The sequence below is a fragment of the Colias eurytheme genome, chromosome 1, assembly GCF_061535395.1.
Source record: "Colias eurytheme isolate Ceu_HAF_F1 chromosome 1, ilColEury1 Martin Lab GWU primary, whole genome shotgun sequence".
Taxonomy (NCBI): domain Eukaryota; kingdom Metazoa; phylum Arthropoda; class Insecta; order Lepidoptera; family Pieridae; genus Colias; species Colias eurytheme.
Window position 1 is genome coordinate 1,663,603 of NC_142980.1, and position 7,162 is coordinate 1,670,764.

The following is a 7,162-nucleotide window of genomic DNA, read 5'->3' on the forward strand; positions in this document are numbered from 1 at the left end:
TTCAAGTCAACAACACGTGATGCACAATATATTAACACGCTAAAATATCATGAAGGCCTATAAACTGATAAAGAGTTGTATACTTACGACTCTTACGAGTGAAAAGACAATCCAAGCATTTTCGTTCCACTATCACTTTTACACCCTTTAACGCTACACCGCACCATGGTATTATTTTATAAGGTAGGTAATAACAGTAAGTCTAAATCATTCAAAACCAAACATACCATGAATTACGTAACTTAGAGCATGTAAAAACTATATTTTTATGGAAGACGATAGCTAGCTGTCAAACTTTGTTTATCAAACTAGGTTGCTATTCTTGAAAAAAGTGGCACGCTGCGTGAAACAAAAAATTTTATCGTTCTCTCTCATTTCTTTACACAACACCGGCATAAGTTGCTCTTTTTCTTGTGTGAATGCGACATAAGATATCAGTTTGTCTATTGGTTTCTCTGTCTACGCCCGCCATGTTTCGCCGTGTAAAGTCCATTTCAAGAAAGAAGTCCCGCAGACGCAGCGCTGTATGCGCGCGTAATAATGTTGGCAGGGTTAAATGTGGGGAAATTTGTGGGGAAAATTATGTATCGTTCATTTAATTTCATTTTATAAACTACTACGACTCGAATATTTAGATAAAAAACATTGATATATGTAATGTATTGGCCGATCTCCCCATCTGTTAAATTAGTTCCATAATTGTCCGCGGGACTTCTTTCTTGAAATGGACTTTAATTGATCGTGTTGTCTATTATCGATGTTTGGCATAGAGTAAGCAAACAAGGGTTGTCAAACTATTTTGTAACTGTCATGCCTGTGTCATGCACCACGGGGAGTGGGGACCGGACGGCCCGCGGCCGTCCGACGGGACTTGTACTTCCGCCTTCGACCGGGTCGCTCATCTTCCGTGCGCCGGCGCTTGCGCACGGCAGATGAGCCCTTGAAAACACGTGGCATAAATTCATCGAGTGCTGCAGCATCTCTAAGGTACGTGGTGCATTGTTTTGCTGCTCACTATTACTGAACATCGATATTTTGTGTTAACGTAATTTTCCGGTTTCCCTAATGTAGTAGAAGCCACCCGCTATTTCGGCTTGGTGCGATTCTACTTGGATTCTACATTATTTCCTGGTGCCGAAACCCGGGAATTTGCGTATCAATTATCATATTTAAAGCTTATGGTATTGGTCACACGTTATTCATAATCTAAAATCAAATCCGTTCGTATATGGTTCGTATTATGTTCTTTGTTTAACAAAGTAGGAAATTGTTATAAGATCTATTTAAGCAAACACTTATGTTATCGGTGCTTAAATTCAATCGCCTTAAAACAATTCATCGGTGCTTAAATTATTTTACACCGGCATATAGTAATTTCACATTCCAAAAGATAATTCATTCTCGTTACAGTTTATCCTAACCACATAACTAATTTTAAAACGTAATATTAGGTTAAATCCTAATATAAAATGATTTTATTTTATATTAATACTCGCGGGGGTAAATTGAAAATCGAACGTCGAACATTCTAGCGGCCCGCGCAGCGCATCATCATAGATAGGTAGGTACATAACTTGTTATTGCAAATATTATAATCTGTATTCATTCACATTACCGTTTCACGCGATTTTCATCCTTAACTTCATATGGTACGTAAAGGTGAAATAATATTTTCATTGTTTCATTTTATTTCATTATTTGAAAAATTACATCGAAGATTAAGGCCTTAATAGGGGCTAGCGACCTTGCTAGGTGATTTACAAGGCGACATCGGGGGACCGGCGCGAATCTACCGTAGTAAAAGTACATATAAAAATTATTAAAAAGATATTTGGATATGGAATCAAAATTTAAAACCACCATGCCCTGTGTTTCAATTTCATAAACACACTGTAAAAACACTACAATAATTGACGTTATATTGACTTAGCGTTTTGGTTTAAAGTCCAAAAATCGACCTCAGTTCATGATTTTTTTCCAAAAAACCTGATTGTAAAATAAACAAATTAAAACAACCATGCCCTTTATCATATTCGAAACTTTAATATATTTATTATTATTATTATTTTATAATTATTACTTTTTCTATTCATTATATTAAATTTAAACTTTAATATACATTTTTTTTAGATATGTACCTACATAGAATCTTAGAAGAAAAACGTTTATATCACTAGAGTTAATTTTTAGTGGTTAAGGCGTTCCCTATGACTCACGAATATTATCGCGACGCGTATGAAGCTCTTATAAATCGCTATAAATGTAAACGAACACTAGCTTTTACTTGTTGGCAAGATATTTTAAACACTAACTTCATGCATAACAACGCAACTGAGTTTCAAAAGTCACTCGACTTATTCGATGAAAATTTTTTTTTTTTTTTTTTTTTTTTTTTATAATAAATAGGTAGACGTTTGACCGCTATCCTGCCTGATGTGAAGTAGTGATGCGATCTATTTAGGAGCACGCCTACCCAGAAGAAGCCTATTCACTCTAGACTTGAATAGCTGGATATTGTAGTCCACCGGGAACACCGACGGTGGAAGAGAGTTCCATTCCTTCGCAGTACGGATGAAAAAAGAATTTGCATAACGCTGTGTACGTACATGAGGAATGTCGACTGTGAAGGGATGGAATCCCATTCCTCGTCTAGATGTGCGGTGAAGAAATGGAGAAGATGGAACCAGGTGGTGGAGTTCATTAAATTAATTATTTCAAATTTAATTATTTTAAAATCTATTGAGTTACCGATAGATCGTTGGGATTTCGTTTTAGTCTATACAAATATTATAAAGAGGAAAGGTTTGATTTTTTGTTTGTTTGTTTGTTTGTATGAATTGAATAGGCTCCGAAACTACTTGGCAGATTTGAAAAATTCTTTCACTGTTGGAAAGCTACATCATTTCTGAGTGACATAGGCTATATTTCATTTTCAAAAAAAATAGGCATCCTTACTAAAATTACGATAACGTAATCCAAGGTGTGAAAAAAATATCAAAAAACTACCTTACATCGCGTGCGCTGCGAAAACTATTGATGATAGAACAAAATGAATAATGATATAGGTACTACATTTTTTTAGAACACACCATTATCTACAAAAAATCAGCGGCAGCATATCTCTAACTATTACAGTCATGTCACAATAAGCGTTTTTTTATTGAAAAAAAGAAATTAAAATACCACCGCTACAAAAAGCTCTTTATTTGTACCTTGGTATTAACCCTTATCAAAATAAACGATGTATTATTTAAGACTGCTTCAATATCTTTATATTACTTTTTGAATTATTCGATTCTGACAATCCATTCAAAAGATACTTATCACGAGTTAAAAAAAAATTAAAAAATAAACTGTATTCGGCTAGCTATGCGTTGTAGGCGTCACTCGGGCAGGGGTACGGGAGGGGGGTTAAGATCACGAAATAAACTTGCCGCGCGGCTTACTCGCGCGGTCGGCTCCCTACGTGATGGACGTGTGCGGAATTTACGCTTGATAATAATTCGTTTAGTAAGTAACTAAACCGATTTAAAAAGTTCTTTTCAGAACTAAACCCATTTATATAAAACTAGCTTCCGCCCGCGACTCCGTCCGCGCGGATGTCGGTCTTCGCGTGGATGATTTATTTCTCCATTTTGAGTAACTCTGACAATGACATCTTATAAATATCTATTGGACCCAAATACGGCTAGGCCTATAATAATACGGAACGTGTGTTCGCGGTTCTACACTCTACAGAACAACGTCTATGGATAAAACTGAAGAATTAAGATTAATTTTTTTTCTACGTATTTTTCCAGGATAAAAAGTATCCTATTTTACGCCCAGGATAATAAGGTATAATTATACCAAGTTTCATCGAAATCGAACCGTCAGTTTTCCCGTGATGCCTTCACATACAGACAGACAGACAGACAGACAGACAGACAGACATTTAATGCCCGTGCGAAGCCGGGACGGGCCGCTAGTTTACCATATTTTATCAAAATTAGACAGGAATTTACGCCGCGATTTTGAGGAAAAATATTCTAACATGGAGTTGCCGTCTTATGATCAATTAAGGGGTTTTATGCGTTCCACATAAGGTAGCTGGCAATTGTAAATGTCATATTATTAATTATTGTGCGTAGACCAAGACAGAGAAACTAATGTGCCAGTGATGAGTGATTTGTTGTTTGACTGTTGAGTGAAGTTTTAATAAGGTTATACATATTAAAAATTGCCTTAGGCCGGTTCAGAGCTTCACCGACCGTCAGTGCGTACCATCGGTCCTGACGATACGCATCAACAATGTGTAATGCTAATGTGTATGACTATGACACTAATACGCATGACAATACGCGTGCGTATGGTCGGTCTAGCTATGAACGGTTTTATGAATTTCCATACATATGACAAGCGCGACTGACGTACGCACTGATGGTCGGTCAAGCTCTGCAACCAGCCATTATTTGAATTGATTAGTCTTATTAGAGCAGGCTCCAAGGAGATGTTCGTTTGCATAAATAGCGGACCTAAATCTGACTTCTGATATATATTGTATAGATCCCAGACATCCTATAAACAGATGTTGCCAACCAGTTTTGTGGTCCCCCTCTCCCCACAACGGTAATTAAATATGGCATACAAAGAAAAAAATAAACATTTCCAAAACATGCCGTGTGGGGTATCAAATGAAAGAGCTTATTGAGTAGATCACGAATATATAGCATACTATAACATTTCTTACACTTTCTCTAAGATTTTTTAGAAAATTTACGAAAATGGTCCATTTTTGAGTTATTTTTAAACCACTATAGATTGAAAACTCATGAATATATTTTTTAAATTATTATTTTAAATAATTAACAATAGTCCATTGTTGACGATTCAATAGTTCGTACAGTGAAATAGTTGCATGGGGGAGTAGGGGAAGCATTCAAAGATGGCGAGTATATTTTCAAGTTTATGCCAGAAATAAAGGCCTAATACAAAAATATCGGTGTCAGGGCTTAGAATAATTATCTCTGCACTGTCGTTGTGTTAGACAGAATGAAAAATATGGCAGAACATTCTTGAATCAGCCTCTTAACTTCATCAGCCTCTTCTAAACTTGAAAATATACTCGCCATCTTTGAATGCTTCCCCCACTCCCCCATGCAACTATTTCACTGTACGAACTATTGAATCGTCAACAATGGACTATTGTTAATTATTTAAAATAATAATTTAAAAAATATATTCATGAGTTTTCAATCTATAGTGGTTTAAAGTTAACTCAAAAATGGACCATTTTCGTAAATTTTCTAAAAAATCTTAGAGAAAGTGTAAGAAATGTTATAGTATGCTATATATTCGTGATCTACTCAATAAGCTCTTTCATTTGATACCCCACGTGGCATGTTTTGGAAATTTTTATTTTTTTCTTTGTATGCCATATTTAATTACCGTTGTGGGGAGAGGGGGACCACAAAACTGGTTGGCAACATCTGTCTATAGGATGTCTGGGATCTATACAATATATATCAGAAGTCAGATTTAGGTCCGGTATTTTTGCAAACGAAACTCCACTGAGAGTCCGGTCTATATTATGAAAGCGAATCCTTTGGCGAATCCTGATTCATCCATTTATAAAGATATGTACCTACCTAGTGATTGTTGAATGTTGATGTATTGATGATGCATGAGTGACAATAACTACGGGTTTAATACTAGTGTGCTTGAATTTTATATATCTAATGTTATTATTTATTAATAATGTCTTAGGTATGAAGTTGTTTTAATTGAAATGCCTTAGTTCCCATCAAATAAGTTTTCTAGGTACTATTCTAAATCCGTACGGATTGGAACATACACATGTTGTCATGTTTTTGCTCTTGCTTGTGTCTTGGACTGATATGGCCCTGCTCTCTAAATTTATATGTACATAAAAAATTAATATATTTTTATTGTTCTTAAGTGTTTGAAAGTTGATTTTCTTCTAATATAATTATTATATTTTCTTTCCTGAAAATTGCGATTACTTCAATCAGTTTTTATCGACATAAATTACATAAACTATACCTATATTTTACGACCATTAAAGCGACGAGTTCAAGCCATGAAGAGCCCAGAGTTAGGAGCAATGGAGAGGAGGATCTCTGGGGCCTCTGGGGCCGGCTGGTCACCAACTGGGAGACAGAGTGGAGGAAACGCAACCAGTTCGTGCGTGATCTCGTGAGGCAGGGAGTGCCACATCATTTTAGAGGCATCGTGTGGCAGTTGCTGGCGGGAGTGGACTCCTCGCCAGAGAAGAAGTTATAGGTATGCTTCGTATATTAAGGTAATTATGTATCTTGATCTGATATTCCGAAGGTCTTGCTTTGATGTTGTGCGTTATAATGATTGAATAGATAAAAGTAAATAGCAAAACACAACCATCTTAAATTTCTATTTTTTACTATTTTTAACACACTTATATTAGCTGTATGTTTGTTTGTAACCGACTCCTTTAAAAGTTAATTGAATCTACTGATCCACTTTCAACGGACAGATTTAATTCAAACTTTGTACATCTATCGAGAATCGGTGACGATACAATAATTTAATGAGTTTATCTTATTAAAGCATGTTTTTTTAAAGTCTATATAATTTAATTAAACAGGCCAAATCAGCGTGCGAGAAGGTGATACGTCTAGACATAGCACGCACGTATCCGGACCACGACTTCTTCAAAGAGAAAAATGGCTTGGGACAGAAGTCTCTGTTCAACGTTATGAAGGCGTATTCGCTGTACGACAGGGAAGTTGGGTACTGCCAAGGGTCCGGGTACATTGCTGGCCTGCTGTTGATGCAGGTAAATCATCTTTTAATGTGTTATATAGACAGCAATTAAAACATAAAGGAAATTAATTTTATAAAGGACATGGGACATTAAGATAAAAGTCGGAATTATGGGTCATATATATCTTAAGTAGTTGCTTACTTAAGTTAGGTACTATTGTCAGGTGTCAAATTAATGTATTGTCAGGTGTCAAATTACACATCTTGACAATCTAGCAGCTTTTTTTACCGTCAAAACAACCATGAATTTATCCTGAATAATAAACAATGTACTTTTAGTTCATTCTATCACCCTCTTTTTTGTCTCAAATCCAGATGTCCAGATGCTTCAGTCAATTTCACACTTATACTTACAGCTTAT

The 7,162-nt window shown here is 35.8% G+C and overlaps 1 long non-coding RNA gene across 1 annotated transcript; it reads left to right on the top strand.

Moving 5' to 3' along the window:
- The first annotated feature begins 846 nt into the window (after positions 1 to 846).
- Positions 847 to 6,813, top strand: LOC149910875 (uncharacterized). The gene is made up of 3 exons (XR_016458625.1): positions 847 to 987; positions 6,065 to 6,282; positions 6,623 to 6,813. It is a non-coding gene; the product is annotated as an uncharacterized LOC149910875 (long non-coding RNA).
- Positions 6,814 to 7,162: the final 349 nt, after the last annotated feature.